The 17,808-nt window shown below is 37.2% G+C and overlaps 1 protein-coding gene across 5 annotated transcripts in view; it reads right to left on the bottom strand.

Annotated features, from left to right (window-relative positions):
• Nucleotides 1-2,314: 2,314 nt before the first annotated feature.
• The window catches only part of LOC126948346 (EGF-like and EMI domain-containing protein 1), a 126,952-nt gene continuing 111,458 nt past the window's right edge, over nt 2,315-17,808 (bottom strand). For 4 of the 5 annotated variants that reach the window (XR_007723402.1, XR_007723405.1, XR_007723406.1 and 1 more), the window contains 2 exons: nt 6,530-6,658; nt 2,315-4,174 (listed from right to left, as the gene is read on the bottom strand). The gene's annotated coding sequence lies outside the window, so the exon portion shown is untranslated. Of the gene's footprint in view, nt 4,175-6,249; nt 6,659-17,808 lie in introns of those variants that run through there. The other variant, XR_007723403.1, reaches the window with a different exon arrangement.

The following is a 17,808-nucleotide window of genomic DNA, read 5'->3' as shown; positions in this document are numbered from 1 at the left end:
AACTCATCCATTGAGCTTTTTATTTTGGTAATTTTATTTTCCAGGTCTAAAATTTCCATTTGGTTCTTCTGAATGTCTTTTATCCTTTGCTGAGCCTTTTAACTTTTTATTTGTTTTAATTATATCTGTAGTTGCTCATTGAGGCATTTTTATGACAAATGCTTTAAAATTCTTGTCAGATAAATTTAACATTAGTGTCCTCTCTGTGTTGGCATCTGTTGATTGTCTCCTCTTCCATAAGCTGAAATTCTCCAAGTTGTTGATTGATGAATTTTAAAATATTGAAACTTGGAAATTTTGAATATTATGATACCAGAACATGGATCTCATTTAAATTTTCCATTTTAGCAAGCCTCCTCCTTCTATATTACACTGGTGAGAATAGGAGTTCACCAGGTAGAGGTTCAAGTTCCCTAGATGGCCACCAAGTAGGAGGTTGGATAAATGGGGCCCCATCCTGCTGGGCAGGATGGGAATTCAGCTCCTCACTATGCCTCTGCTATACCAATGTCACTGATAAGGTTAGAGGTGCATTCTATGGCTCCCACCTGGTCTCCACTGACACTACATTCATTACTACTTGGTGGTTGTGGGAGTCCTGACTCTACTAGACCTCCTCTAATACCACCAAAAGGGAGGAACAATGTCTCTCTGCTGTCTGGTGGAGGTGAAAGTCCACACTCTTCACATCACATGGTCTCCTTGGACTAACTGCATAGGTAGAGGCTTGTTACTAACTGGTAGGGACGAAAGTCCAAACTCCCCACGATGCCTTCTCTTACATAGTCCTGGTGTGCGGGGTAGAGAGGGGTACCTTCTCATATCAGGATGGGGTTTGAAGTGTACAATCCTCATTTGGCCCTTGCTCATGGGATTGGGATTGAGGATACAGCTGCATTTCGTAGTGTTTGCCTGAAGAAGACCAGTTATTTTCTAAAAGTTTTCTTTATTGCTAGACCGTCCCATTTCCTGTCCTTTGACTAGAGAAATCAATTGTATCTTAGACCTTTGTCTGCACCCATTGGCCCACCTGGGTTGTAGGTTTCTCCAGCACTTAATCTGGGATATATGAGACAAAAAACAAAACAAAACAAAAACAAAATAACACAAAACTAAACAAAACAAAATGAAACCAGGGAACTCACCATCATGTTGCTTCCTAGATTTCTAAGGTTCTTATCCAATCTGCTTTCTTTTCTTCATATTTCAGAGACTTATGTTTGTTTTCTACATCATGTGGAATGTTTACTATGTTGAAAGGTAGCAATAGGAAAAGGTATGTGTACTCCATTGTTCCCTACATGAGCCTTATAAATATACTCTTACATAATTTAGGGAACCTTGTTTAGAGAGTGCAGATATTATATAATATAGTAAATTTATTTATTTAGTACATTTTAATTCAGTATAAATGGTAATGAAGTTAATACTATTCTGCTTTCTCTTATTTTTTTTTCATTTCGTTCCTCCATCTGCTTTTAGTTGGATGTATTTTTATTCTTAACATCTCAGTTGAAGTATTCTAAATTCTAGAATGTACCTTTATACACTTAAACACACTTACTGTATTATTATATTTAAATATGTTTTGACACAGATCTCTCCCATGTACCCCACAACCTTTAATGAGGAAATAAGACCAGTATACCTATACTCCTTTGCTTTCTCTGTCTTTCCAGTTTATGACTTGTTAGCACTGTTAAAATCTCTACAATTGTTATAATTTACAGTATTTATCTTCTGTCATGGAGGCATAATTCCCACAACTGTTTTAAACTTAGCCTTAACTAAGATGAATGTAATGTTTACTAATAGTCTTTTTATCAGATATTTCCCATTTATTATTTGGCTGCTTAAATTTATCTTGCAATTGTTTCTTTAAAGTATTTTAAGGCTACTATATTTCCGGCAACTTTTAAAAAAGTGGTTAATTTGCCACCATATTATATTTGAATAACAGCTAATAGTGTATAAAATACATGTCACATTTTTTCCTCATGAACTTAATAGGCATTGATTAGCCATGTGTTGGCAATGAATACTGCTATAAGGTAAAAAGTCAGACTGATTTTTCTCATTCTTAAGTAAGCTCATATTTTTCCTTATATCTTCAGTGGAGTTTCCCCTTGCCTTTGAGCCACTGTAACTATTATTTCCTGAGATAAAATATATTCATTCAATATGTAACATCAGATCTTTTATTTCAAAGGAAAAATCTTGAACATTATATCTGAACATTTTCCTCTTCCAATTATACATTTCTCTCTCATTTCTTTTCCATTTCATTATTTTAACTTTCCTCATTTTTCTTTAACCTGGCTGTACTATCAGCAGATTCTGTCCTTCCTTTACCTGCTCCCAATGTGGCCTTCATTTATATGATGTGAGGTTTAATTTTCATTTCCACTTCTTTTTTGAGCTCTGCCAGCTTACTTTTTCATTTCCTTTTGTTGTCTTTTCATTTACTGCATGAACCCTTGTATCTCTGCATTGCACTCACATTTTATAGAGAACACCTTTTCATTACATCCTTTGAATTCTTGGAAGAGATTCTGGTTAATATCTCTTCATGTGCTCCATAGCAAAACTTTTCTGCTCTTGTTTCATCTGCCTTTTCTTTTTCGTATTCCTTTACTCCTTTTTCCTTCTTACAGAATTTGCACTAAAAAACCAAGGGAAGCTTTGAACAGTTTCAGTTTTTGTTTGTAAATGAGAGAAGTATTTTATCTACAAGCTTCATTTTTCAATGCACCAGATATTTCTGGAAGGATAGTGTTGAGTTAGGGTTAGAAAAATGATCTCAGCTAGAAGAAAGCCTTCTTCATCCAGCGTGCAGCTCCATATAACACAAGGTGTGGAATGTATATGTGTGTGTGTGTGTGTGTGTGTGTGTGTGTGAGATATGTGTGGGCTGAGCTTTTCTTTAGTTGCAAGGCTGCTAAACTACCCACAGATTCCTTTCTGTCCTAGTGCAGAGTTAAAAACATGGTATGTCTGTGTAATTCCTGTTTTGTTTTGTTCAGTTTTCCTCCACTCTAAGATGTTCAGTGGGATTCAGAGAAGTTTCAATAGCCCTCCTATTCACCCAATCCTTATTTTTCAGGAAACTGTCCTTAGTTTTGCTCTCTGTGTGTGCCATGGAGAAGTGGCTGCTCTGCTGACCCTACTTAAGATCTGTAGGGGCCCAGTATTCTCCCGAAAAATCCCTGTTTTCTGAAACTTGACAGCTCTTCTCTCCTTATGACAGTAATAACAAATACTACAATTAGGATAAGAAAATTTTGCAGTTTTCAACAAAGATTGTGTTTTTCTCCTTGTCTCCCATTTTTCTTATAGATTTCAGGGGGCCTCTTCAGGTTCAACCTTCTGATTGAAGGGGATATAAAATTATTTAGTTCTTATAATTAGACATCTCCAACACACAATTTTTGGCAGTTTTATAAAAGTTATCAAATGTTGTCTGAAAATTTCTTCCCTGTCAAGAGCATGCATAAGTTATTCTTTGCTTTTGTTTCCAATTTGTGCTTATCTTCCAGTAAGCTATTTTCTATATAGCGCTATGGTAGCATTTTTGTTTGTTTGTTTCTTTTTTAATTTTTGTTTTTGTTTTTGAGACGGAGTCTCGCTCTGTCGCCAGGCTGGAGTGCAGTGGCGCGATCCCGGCTCCCTGCAAGCTCCGCCTCCCGGGTTCACGCCATTCTCCTGCCTCAGCCTCCTGAGTAGCTGGGACTACAGGCGCCCACCACCAAGCCCCGCTAATTTTTTATATTTTTAGTAGAGGCAGGGTTTCACCGTGTTAACCAGGATGGTCTCGATATACTGACTTCGTGATCCGCCCTCCCCAGCCTCCCAAAGTGCTGGGATTTCAGGCGTGAGTCACTGCGCCGGGCCCGGGAGCATGTACTTTCATGTTATTTGAAAGCCACACTAAAAGAAAAAATTCTTGTAAGTATTGCGCATATAATTATCTTCGTTGGCACCAAATCTACTTTTGCAGCGTAGCTAAATTAGTGCCTGGACAGAGAAGGTGACCTTGCCATCATTGTTACCTTCCTGACACCTGGTTCCCATTCGGCCAGGTGGACACTGACACACTCCAGTCACTGGGTCACCTTGTCCTGGGCCACAGGAAGCCGTTGAACACAGTTCTGCCCACAGTGATCTTCAGGACAAGCTGCAAGTAAGAGCAAAATAAAGCAGAGCAAAACAAAACCAGATTTTTCTTATTAAACATTTTGCCAGACAAGATTTTTTAAAAGTTGTGAAATACATGACATTTTCATTTAATCAAATAGGTTTTACTGACTTGCTTTTAGTTTGATTTTCAATCTGAAAGGTTACTTAGAAATAAACAAAGCAAAACAAGGGACTGTTTAAATTGCTGCTTACATAGAGCCATTTTAGTTGGCGTTAGGAATTTTCAACTGAATATCTAGTGTCAAAAACTTACATATAATATGAATGTCTCTTACAAATTAGGGACCTCAACTGTTCCCAATTTGGATTGTTTTTCTTTGCCATGTGTCTCTGTCTTAGCAAGTATAAGAGTGTGTGTGTGTGTGTGTGTGTGTCTCTCTCTCTATATGTATGCATATGTATATTACATATATTATGTTATATAATATATGTAGGTATATTATGTGTACATATATGTTATATAACACATATAGGAATATTATGTGTACATATGTTATATAATATATGTGCATATAATATATATACAAAATATATATTTGTAATAATCTTGAGTATATAAAGCCCATTCTAGAATATTAGCTAAAGTTCCTGTACATAAATATGAGATTCATTATGCTCATATCTTCAAATATTCATTTGTATATTTATTAATTTGTTTGGTTATTTTTTGCAACTTCATTCCACAAATTCGAGATGCTTACCAAAATATACATAAATACACAAAGATAAAATAAATATCTGTTGAGAATCACGTAGAAGGGAAAATATGGTAATAATATAAAATAAAAATCATATTTTTTGGAACATTTAAGAAGTGAGTTGCAAATTTGGCTCTACCCTACTAAGCTGTCAAAGCAAATGGAAAGTGCTTAGGTACAAGATCACAACTTTCTTAAGACCAAAGTACCCCCAGTGTTCAGAGAAATCACAGCTTTGAAAATGCTTTGGCAGGAGGACATTTCTTCCACTTACTCTCTTTCAAGAACAAATAGAAAGGAACCAGACAGAACCTTGCTTAAGAAATGTTTATAGGTTGGCCTTAACTGAAAGATAATTTGCCAATTGAGGCCTCAGGAGGCACTATCCACTAGGTGTCGGTTGTCTGCTACCTGGAGCCAGGTTTTGTCTTGTCGTTTATTCTCAATATAGCAGAGCGCTGAGGCCTGCAGGGCACTTAAACAGAAAAATTACCCTCCTACAAAGCAGACAAAGCAACTGACTGACCAGGAAACATAAGCACTTTGGGTGTCTTTAGCACATAACAGTGTAGTACCCTGTCTAGTTACAAACTTAGCTATCATTCATCCAAATGAAGGAATCTCAAATGAAGGTATTTCACGATCTAGTTCACTCATGTTGAGGTGTGTGTTAAGGCAGTACTTCCATCTTTATTTTAAGATCTGTTGGAGGTACTTTTTTAATTCATAAGATTACAGGATAAAGCACAAAAACACAAATGTGCAGTTCAATGGACGATCACAAATCTTCATTCATAACACCCATGTCAAAAATACAGTGTTGCCAGGACTGACTTCCCCACAATGCACTCTCCTGCTCATTGCCTCTTTTATCTTCCCTAGAAATTATCATAACCGTGGCTTCACATGTGAGGGTTTCATCCTGAGTAACTCTCACCTGAAGCGTCAGAGGAGTCAGAGTATATGACTATGGGTCAAGTTATTTGGGTTAAGCAAAACTATATAAATATTTTTAAAATGGCAGATCTGAAAAAAGAAAAAACAAAATATACTTGGTAACCATATCCTCAGAGTGTCTAAGTCTGTGCATTTGTAAGGGCTCTTCAATCTAGTGCCTTAAACTTCATGTCAATAGTTGTTTTTGTGATAAGTAGTTAATTTAAGGTCTTTGGCTTTTAGGAAACTGTTTACTTTTTGGTGAGCAGGAAAACCACTTACTTTTGAGATAGGAAATTGCTGAGCATAAATGAAATTGTGGAACTTTAGACAATGAGTTTGACACTGTGAACACAGTAATCTCAAGTCTGCTCTGATCTTGGCAAACGTATTTTCTAATACTGACTTGAGTCTAGCGTTGCTGGGGCAAGGGGGGTTATCACCAAAAAGATCTCTTTGGCTACTTTCACTGTCTTTAGCTGTCAACCAAACTCCTACATAAATATTTTTCAACCTAGAATTTAGATCAGTTTGTGTTTGCTGTTAGTACTATAAATTAGGAAGTAAAATAATTGCAACATTTACTCTTTAATTGCAGTTCTTAAAAACTCCAGTTCTCAGCTTTAGTACTTTTGCTACCAGTATTGGGCCTTGGAATGATCAGCATATCCACTCCATAATAGGCAATAATAACTTACTTTGACTTCAGTCGGCCCCAGTGAAGCTAGGAGGGCAGATACAGGTGCCAATCATGGTGTCACAGATGCCACGATTCAGGCACTTACACATCTTTTGGCAATATGGACTATACGTGCCTTTTGGGTATCCTGTTAAAGAAGAACAAAACCATATGTGGTATTGTAACTTACAGCAATCAGTGTTTAAATTCACACCAGTAGACATGTGGTTAACTCAACATTCCAATTTCTACTGGTATTTTCAATCACCTTCAAGCTGTTGATTCAAGGCATGGAGCTATCTGAGGATAACTGAGATGATACAGATAATTATTAGTATTTGATGCTGCCTGTTAATAAGGTATGACTTAACTTTGCGCTTCCTTGGGAATCTACCTACTTTTAAAAAGTGCTTAGGCAATTCACTGAACAAGGTTATCTGATTTCTACCTAGATAAGTTCATTATTTTACATATTTAAGTGCTATAGCTTGTCTTGTCTGGAATTACCTGGGTTTAATACATGTAATAATTGAAAACGAAACCAAATATAGAGGATGCCTCTTCATTTTCTGTTAGTTTTTCAATTTTCTACTTTCATATCCAGGAAGGTACGGCCTACCATGATGATACTGTGTAAGAGATAAATAATGGCCAAAGAATGCTTTTTGTTGAGATTCAAAATTTTATAATCCACACTCATATCCTATCTCCAAACCCAAAATTCTCACCTTGAGTCTCAGATTTGCTTTTAGACTCAAAGAGTGACTGCTTCTTTCCTCCTTTTTCATTCCAGTTAAAAATGAAATTCTCCATTATGGAGATGGAAACCAACACTTAAAAACTGTTCATACCAAAGGTTATTTATCTGTACAGCTGTTGTATTTCTTTACTGCTTTCTGTGAAAAACAATGGGTTTATTTCATATTCCCTCCTGTCATTTCCTCCCATCAAGGGATGTCAGTTTTCATAGCTAATTGCCCTCTTTTTTCGTGCACAGCATTTTTTTTAGTCCTCCCAAGTAGTTCTTTTTCTCTCTCACTTATAACAATTTGAGTGTACTGAAAACAAAATCAATGAGGGTACCTAAAAACAAAATTAGTGATTTTTTTAAAAAAGTCTCCATCTCCTTCTCTTCTACCATTCACCAAGATATAAAATGCTTCTTTCACATCCATTTGGGTCAGTTTTGAGAACATAAGTATTTACAGTTTTTATTAAATTACTAATATAGTAAAATACATGTGATGCTGAAAAAGAACATTTGGTTGCTTGAGATTAGAGAAAAATGCATGAAACAAGCTGAAAATATGGCAATTGAAACCTTAAAGTCTGATGTGTACTGCTGGCCTGTTGCTTTCAAAAAAGGAGATTAAATTAATAAGAGTTGACTGGTGTAGAAAACTCTCCAGTGGTATTACTGTGAAAGGAAAGATAACATGAATTTCTATGCAAGTAAGGAAAGGAGCAACACAACGAAGAGTGAAACTTGTGTTGTAATGGAGGAAAATGTTACGCTTTAGATATAATCACAAGTATCAAAGAATCAGTATCTCAGTTGAAAGGAAAAAAACAGCTTGTGTAATTGATGAATTTAAATAACTGATATAGGTGAAGGTCTAGATTTTGAGATAATTTTCATGTGAATCAGTTACTTAGAAAACATAATTTTCCTCTGATATGAAGCTATTTTCCAAACTTTCTTAATGACGGTTTTATATTTCATAGAATCACCCTGTGTGGTTCTTTCTTCATATCTATATGTGTATATATATATGTGTGTGTATATATATATGTTATATATATATTTGAACATCATCTGATTTTTAGCCTTCAACTTAATTATACTTTTGAAATTGGGAAACTGAATGTGGTAAAATTAATGTACTAATAAGTGAGCCATCTGTTTGAAAAACAGTATCTGTGCTAACCTCTTAGTCCCCAAACTCATTAAATTTGTATCAAGAGTATGATATGTGTTTATAGATGTGCTGATGACGTTTGTTTTCCAATAGTAAATTATTTTATTGACAATTTCACTTTCCTATTCAATTCTGTGCCACGTGAAGTTTGAATTCTGGAATCACGCACACAGCATTTGCTAAAATGTTCGCTAAATTTAACAAGAAAACAAGAAAACGCACACCCAGGATTTTACTTGGCTCGTCCCTTCCCTCATTTCCTAAATCCATTTTGATCTTTACTTGGCCTTTACTCTATCCTTTACAATTCTTTCTTCCTGGAAATTTTGTATTTCTGCCAAGCTGTGTTTAGTTACTTTCCATTATAAGGTGACTATCTTTTCCCATCCTTGCACATCCCCTTCTCTTGAATTCTCATTCCAAGAAGCTTGGATGGGAATTTACAGTTTTGATTTGTTTAACTATTAAAGGTTAAATGCCAAGCCCCTTTGCTACTGTATAATATTATTATGTGAATGGCCTTTGGTACTATGATTAAAAACTTAAAACAAACAAGGCTATGACTGCATCCTGACATACATAGCTACCAAGAAATGAAAAGCGTGCATCTGTTTTCCAGAGTCTGTTTTCTCAGTATTTGACCAGGTTACTCAGATACACCAGCCATTGTTATGCTGTTTGGCTTTATTCTTAAAAGGAGATACTGACATTTGGTCTGTCTGAGTTTTTATTGCTATGAGCAATAGCATTAAAGCTCAAGTTCTGTGAATGTCTTGATATCTTTCTCTTGGCACTGGTGACTACTGTGTGGCCCATGCTTTTCAAAGTATTCTATACCAAGTGTGGGGGTGTTCTTATGAATACTGTTAAAAGAAGTGACCATAGTTATAGAGGACTCTAATGCCTTAAATAGCCTTAAAGAAAGTGACTGTAAATAGAATGTATTGCATACAGGTTGGAGAAATAAAAGGTTTCCAGGGTCTGTGGTCACTTTAAAACCTCTTATTGGCCATAAAATACATAGCACTATGAGTTTACATCTAACAGGAATTGTTGTTTTTCCTACATGCTATCCACAAGTTAGGATGGACCCATCTAGCCTCTGAATTATGAACAAGTGATGAGATTCTACTGTACGTTTGTCTGCTTCCTCTGACCTCTGCTGAGAGGAAATTTGGATTCTCCATTCTGAACTTAGGAACATGAAAGCCCAGTTGTTCTTGGCTGCCGAAAGTTTTGTTTCTAAGCCAGCTACACCTTTTATGGATATTTTCTTGAATCTTTTTTCATAGTCCTGTAATTATAGTGGATGTTGCCAAGGAATCCTTGCAGTCACATCCAACCACGTGTTGCATGGAAATAAGCCAATTTGACTAGTCAGGGAGCAGTTCCCTGACTCAGCCAGCCTCACTTTTTATGAGGTAAAGCTACCCTCCTACACCTAAAGGTAGCTTGCCTTCTGAAATAAAAGTGCAACTCAGTTACATGTAACTTGATATTATTTTATTAAGACAAAACATCCTTGATATAAAGAAGAAATTCTTTCTGAGACATTTGAATCAAATGTAGGAAATAACTTTCTTTCTTCCAATACAAGGATGCTTGAAATTTGCCATGACCAGAAACTAATAGAAATTGACTAATTTTATATTTTAGTTCTTCATTTTAAGTTTGAATAACTTCAGTGGTTATAGATCCCAAGCAATCAGTAATTGAACACATTTTCATACATGCTTAATTGTGTTTTTAGCTGGTCATGTTTAAAATTAGGAAAAAATAGGGAAGTAATATTCAAAATATATACTCAATGGCTTATAGAAAACTAAAATCAATAGCTTGACCAGGAGTCTATATTTTTGGTTTGAGGAGAAAAATCCCCAAATTATTCATACCCTTGTAGACTTAGGAAAGTAAAAGGAATCTGCTATAGCAATGACTAGAGAAGAAAGAGAGTAGCAGTCGCCAAGTTGGGGGAAAAATTAAATCTATAAAAAGTACATTATAAATAATTACAAGCTTAAAAAATAAGTAGCTGGCTGAACATTTTAACATGCTCTTTGGGACTTTTTTTTTTTTGCATTCTTCTATAACCATTTTCAATGTTAAAATATCCTTAAAAAATCACTGTAAGGTGTTTGGTCTAGGGACTATTCTTTTTTATTACACAATAAGGAGCCAACTGGCATTTGGTCATTTAAGCTAGTCACCATTTTCATTTCAGAATAACAATTTGCTTAATTTAATTTAATTGTTCCTAAGCAGACCCTGGAATTAACTTACTTTGTGAATCAATTGAAATATATAGTAGTTTGTTGTATGTCGATTTATAAAAATAAGTTTATGTTTTCTCATTTTTTTCTTTCTCTTTTTTTATCTCTTTCTTTTCATGTTGGATATTTGTGAAGAACTTGGGGATATTTTGAATAGACAAGGCAAAATAGAAGAATGAGTTACACACAAAAAAAGTGTATGTTTTCAACTATTCAAATATAAATTCTTACAGAATTTGCTATGAATTAGAAGCTTGAATTAACATTTGTCCTTTGGTATTCTGAGTGCTGACCCACCCTACCAGTGCCTCTTCAATAAATTACAGCTGAGCACAGAACACGCACACGGAGAAGACAGTGGTTTCCATGGTAGCCAGGCAGACAGGTGCATCTCCCTGTGACTGGGTGACAGTCCTCATTCTTGGCTGAACACTGACATACCTGGTTACAGTCCTTTCTATATGTGCCTGGTGGACAAACTAAGGGGAAGAGGAAATGTAAGCCCAATGAATTAAATTTGTCTGCGTAAATATAGCTCTAAAAGTGAAAGCAGAGAAAAATTTATTAAATAAGACCATTGCCTACAGAAGTGTGCTGCCCTTTGGGATTTAGGTTTCATTAAATTTATTTGGGGATTACTTCACTGTTTGATTTTGTTTTGTTCAGTCAATTTGTGACCGACTGTCAAGGGCCGGTTGCAATTTTCTTGTCACGGGAAAAATCATACAGTAATGTCAGGTAAAATCAACTAAAATAATAGTATAATTCATGAGGGACCACATATCTGGATAAAGATTTTTTTTTCTGGTGCAGCCAGTTTAAACTCTCAAGGTTGTTTCTCTTTGCACATTAGCATGCATTGTATTTGTGTCACCTGTCAGCCACTCTGCTGGGTTCTGCTGTTTTCCTTTTACAGACTGTGCAACGAAAACTTCCCTCCAATTTTTAAATAACGTCATGACCAAAAAAAAAAAAAAAAAAAAAAAAAAAAAAGGGTTTCTGGGTAGTTTTCAGCAATAAAATGAAGTCAAGTAGACGTTTTGAGTTTCATGGTTGTATCTTCATGAGAATTCAAGCAAATTCAGTGAAAAAAAATCAGCCAAGTTGGTCTTTAGGTCCCACAGACCTAAAATTGAATAATAATCATTAGACCAACCATCTTATTACCTTGGTGCTTTAGCATCAGGAGTACATGAAAGAATTAACATTATTGTTTTGTTCACTGCATCCATGTTTTTGTTTACTGTTCTTGTATGCCTGTGGTATCTCTTATATTCTTAGCATCCATTATCCCTAATAATATTTAATCTTACAGTTTTAAGTAAAAATAACAGTAATGTAGAAATTCCATTGGTTGCTTGCTTAGTATTAAAAACAAAGTGATAGGGTTCCAAGATGGCCGAATAGGAACAGTTCCAGGATACAGCTCCCAGCATGAGCGACACAGAAGACAGGTGATTTCTGCATTTCTAACTGAGGTACGTGGTTCATCTCACTGGGGTGTGTCAGACACTGGGTGCAGGACAGTGGGTGCTGCCCACTGAGCGAGAGCTGAAGCAGAGCGAGGCATTGCCTCACCCAGGAATTGCAGGGGGGTAAGGGAATTCCCTTTCCTAGTCAAGGGAAACTGTGACACATAGCACCTGGAAAATCGGGGCACTCCCACCCCAATACTGTGCTTTTCCAAGGGTCTAAGCAAATGGCACACCAGGAGATTATATCCCGTGCCTGGCTCAGAGGGTCCCACCCCCACGGGGCCTCCCTCATTGCTAACACAGCAGTCTGAGATCTAACTGCAAGGCAGCCTTTGCTGAGGCTTGAGTAGGTAAATAAAGTGGCTGGGAAGCTCAAACTGGGTGGAGTGCATGGCAGCTCAAGGAGGCCTGCCTGCTCCTGTAGACTCCACTTCTGGGGACAGGGCATAGCTAAACAAAAGGCAGCAGAAACCTCTGCAGATTTAAATGTCCCTGTCTGACAGCTTTGAAGAGAGTAGTGGTTCTCCCAGCATGGAGTTTGAGATCTGAGAACGGACAGACTGCCTCCTCAAGTGGGTCCCTGACTCCCAAGTAGCCTAACTGTGAGGAACCCCCCAGTAGGGGCAGACTGACACCTCACATGGCCGGGTACCCCTCTGAGATGAAGCTTCCAGAGGAACAATCAGGCAGCAACATTTGCTGTTTAGCAATATTTACATTTCTGCAGCCTCTGCTGCTGATACCCAGGCAAACAGGGTCTGGAGTGGACCACCAGCAAACTCCAATAGACCTGCAGCTGAGGGTCCTGACTGTTAGAAGGAAAACTAACAAACATAAGGGACATCCCCACCAAAACCCCATCTGTACATCACCATCATCAAAGACCAAAGGTAGATAAAACCACAAAGATGGGGAAAAAACAGAGCAGAAAAGCTGAAAATTCTAAAAATCAGAGTGCCTTTCCCCTTCCAAAGGAATGCAACTCCTCACCAGCAATGGGACAAAGCTGGAAGGAGAATGACTTTGACAATTTGAGACAAGAAGGCTTTAGACCATCAAACTTCTCTGAACTAAAGGAGGAAGTTCGAATCCATCGCAAAGAAGCTAAAAACCTTGAAAAAAGATTAGATGAATGGCTAACTAGAATAACCAATATAGAGAAGTCCTTAAATGACCTGACAGAGCTGAAAACCATGGCATGAGAACTACGTGACAAATGCACAGCTTCAGTAACCGATTCGATCAATTGGAAGAAAGGGTATCAGTGATTGAAGATCAAATGAATGAAATGAAGCGAGAAGAGAAGTTTAGAGAAAAAATGAGTAAAAAGAAATGAACAAAGCCTCCAAGAAATATGGGACTATGTGAAAAGATCAAATCTACATTTGATTGGTGTACCTGAAAGTGACAGGGAGAATGAAACCAAGTTGGAAAACACTCCGCAGGATATTATCCAGGAGAATTTCCCCAACCTAGCAAGGCAGGCCAATATTCAAATTCAGGAAATACAGAGAATGCCACAAAGATGCTCCTCGAGAAGAGCAACCCCAAGACACATTATTGTCAGATTCACATAAGTCGAAATGAAGGGAAAAATGATAAGGGCAGCCAGAGAGAAAGGTCGGGTTACCCACAAAAGGAAGTCCATCAGACTAACAGCGGATCCCTCGGCAGAAACTCTACAAGCCAGAAGAGAGTGGGGGCCAATATTCAACATTCTTAAAGAAAAAAATTTTCAACCCAGAATTTCATATCCAGCCAAACTAAGTTTCATAAGTGAAGGAGAAATAAAATCCTTTCCAGACAAGCAAATGCTGAGAGATTTTGTCACCACCAGGCCTACCCTACAAGAACCCCTGAAGGAAGCACTAAATATGGAAAGGAACAACCGGTACCAGCCACTGCAAAAACATGCCAAAATGTAAAGACCATCGATGCTAGGAAGAAACGGCATCAACTAACGAGCAAAATAACCAGCTAACATCATAGTGACATGATCAAATTCACACATAACAATATTAACCTTAAATGTAAACTGGCTAAATGCTCCAATTAAAAGACACAGACTGGCAAATTGGATAAAGAGTCAAGACCCATCAGTGTGCTGTATTCAGGAGACCCATCTCATGTGCAGGGACACACATAGGCTCAAAATGAAGGGATGGAGGAAGATCTACCAAGCAAATGGAAAACAAAAAAAGGCAGGGGTTGCAATCCTGGTCTCTGATAAAACAGACTTTAAACCAACAAACATCAAAAGAGACAAAAAGGCCATTACATAATGGTAAAGGGATCAATTCAACGGGAAGAGTTAACTATCCTAAATATACATGCACCCAATACAGGAGCACCCAGATTCATAAAGCAAGTCCTTAGAGACTACAAAGAGACTTAGACTCCCACATAATGATAATGGGAGATGTTAACACCCCACTGTCAACATTAGACAGATCAACGAGGCAGAAAGTTAACAAGGATATCCAGGAATTGAACTCAACTCTGCACCAAGCAGACTTAATAGACATCTATAGAACGCTCCACCCAAAATCAATAGAATACACATTCTTCTCAGCACCACATTGCACTTATTCCAAAACTGACTACACAGTCGGAAGTAAAGCACTCTTCAGCAATTGTAAAAGAACAGAAATTATAACAAACTGTCTCTCAGACCACAGTGCAATCAAACTAGAACTCAGGATTAAGAAACTCATTCAAAACCTCTCAACTACATGGAAACTGAAAAACCTGCTCCTGAATGACTACTGGGTACATAACGAAATGAAGGCAGAAATAAAGATGTTTTTTGAAACCAATGAGAACAAAGATACAACATACCAGAATCTCTGGGACACATTTAAAGCAGTGTGCAGAGGGAAATGTATAGCACTAAATGCCCACAAGAGAAAGCTGGAAAGATCTAAAATTGACACCCTAACATCACAATTAAAAGAACTAGAGAAGCAAGAGCAAACACATACAAAAGCTAGCAGAAGGTAAGAAATAACTAAGATCAGAGCAGAACTGAAGGAGATAGAGACACAAAATGTCCTTCAAAAAATCAATGAATCCAGGAGCTGGTTTTTTGAAAAGATCAACAAAATTGATAGACTGCTAGCGAGACTAATAAAGAAGAAAAGAGAGAAGAATCAAATAGATGCAATAAAAAATGATAAAGGGGATATTACCACCAACACCACAGAAATACAAACTACCATCAGAGAATACTATAAACACCACTACACAAATAAACTAGAAAATCTAGAAGAAATGGATACATTCCTGGACACATACACTCTCCCAAGACTAAACTAGGAAGAAGTTGAATCCCTGAATAGACCAATAACAGGCTCCAAAATTGAGGCAATAATTAACCAAAAAAAGTCCAGGACCAGACAGATTCACAGCCGAATTTTACCAGAGGTACAAGGAGGAGCTGGTAACATTCCTTCTAAAACTACTCCAATAAATAGGAAAAGAGGGAATCTTCCCTAACTCATTTTATGAAGCCAACATCATCCTGATACCAAAGCCTGGCAGAGACACAACAAAAAAAGAGAATTTTAGACCAATATCCCTGATGAACATCGATGCAAAAATCCTCAATAAAATACTGGCAAACCGAATCCAGCGGCACATCAAAAAGCTTATCCACCATGATCAAGTGGGCTTCATCCCTGGGATGCAAGGCTGGTTCAACATACGCAAATCAATAAATGTAATCCAGCACATAAACAGAACCAAAGACAAAAACCACATTATTATCTCAATAGATGCAGAAAAGGTCTCTTACAAAATTCAACAGCCCTTAATGCTGAAAACTTCAATAAGTTTGGTATTGATGGAGTGTCTCTCAAAATAATAAGAGCTATTTATGACAAACCCACAGCCAATATCATACTGAATGGGGAAAAACTGGAAGCATTCCCTTTGAAAACTGGCACAGACAGGGATGCCCTCTCTCACCACTCCTATTCCACATAGTGTTGGAAGTTCTGGCCAGGGCAATCAGGCAGGAGAAAGAAATAAAGGATATTCAGTTAGGAAAAGAGGAAATCAAATTGTCCCTGTTTGCAGATGACATGATTGTATGTTTAGAAAACCCTATAGTCTCAGCCCAAAATCTCCTTAAGTTGATCAGCAACTTCACCAAAGTCTCAGGATAAAAAATCAATGTGCAAAAATCACAAGCATTCTTATACACCAATAATAGACAAACAGCCAAATCATGAGTGAACTCCCATTCACAATTGCTTCAAAGAGATTAAAATACCTAAGAATCCAACTTACAAGGGATATGAAGGACCTCTTCAAGGAGAACTATAAACCACTGCTCAATGAAATAAAAGAGGACACAAACAAATGGCAGAACATTACAGGCTCATAGACAGGAAGAATCAAGATCGTGAAAATGGCCATACTGCCCAAGATAATTTATAGATTCAATGCCATCCCCATTAAGCTACCAATGATTTTCTTCACAGAATTGGAAAAACTTACTTTAAAGTTCATATGGAACCAAAAAAGAGCCTGCATTGCCAAGACAATCCTAAGCCAAAAGAACAAAGCTGGAGGCATCATGCTACCTGACTTTAAACTATACTACAAGGCTACAGTAACCAAAACAGCATGGTACTGGTACCAAAACGGAGATACAAACCAATGGAACAGAACAGAGCCCTTAGAAATAGTATCACAGATCTACAACCATCTGATCTTTGACAAACCTGACAAAAACAAGAAATGGGGAAAGGATTCCGTATTTAATAAATGGTGCTGGGAAAACTGGCTCATATGTAGAAAGCTAAAACTGGATCCCTTCCTTACACCTTATATGAAAATTATTTCAAGATGGATTAGAGACTTAAATGTTAGATGTCAAACCATAAAAACCCTAGAAAAACCTAGGCAATACCATTCAGGACATAGGCATGGGCAAAGACTTCATGTCTAAAACACCAAAAGCAATGACAACAAAAGCCAAAATTGACAAATGGGATCTAATTAAACTAAAGAGTTTCTGCACAGCAAAAAAAAACTACCATCAGAGTGAACAGGCAACCTACAGAATGGGAGAAAATTTTTGCAATCTACTCATCTGACAAAGGGCTAATATCCAGAACCTACAAAGAACTCAAACAAATTTACAAGAAAAAAAATGAACAACCCCATCAAAAAGTGGGCAAAGGATATGAACAGACATTTCTCAAAAGAAGACATTCATACAGCCAACAGACACATGAAAAAATGCTCATCATCACTGGCCATCAGAGAAATGCAAATCAAAACCACAATGAGATACCATCTCACACCAGTTAGAATGGCAATCTTTAAAAAGTCAGGAAACAACAGGTGCTGGAGAGGATATGGACAAATAGGAACACCTTTACACTGTTGGTGGGACTGTAAACTAGTTCAACTATTGTGGAAGACAGTGTGGTGATTCCTCAAGGATCTAGAACTAGAAAGACCATTTGACCCAGCCATCCCATTACTGGGTATATACCCAAAGGATTATAAATCATGCTGCTATAAAGACACATGCACACATATGTTTATTGCAGCACTATTCACAATAGCAAAGACTTGGAACCAACCCAAGTGTCCACCAATGATAGACTGGATTAAGAAAAT

The sequence above is a fragment of the Macaca thibetana genome, chromosome 2, assembly GCF_024542745.1.
Source record: "Macaca thibetana thibetana isolate TM-01 chromosome 2, ASM2454274v1, whole genome shotgun sequence".
Taxonomy (NCBI): domain Eukaryota; kingdom Metazoa; phylum Chordata; class Mammalia; order Primates; family Cercopithecidae; genus Macaca; species Macaca thibetana.
Note: the sequence above shows the minus strand (reverse complement) of the source record. Positions and strands in the feature narration are given on the sequence as shown.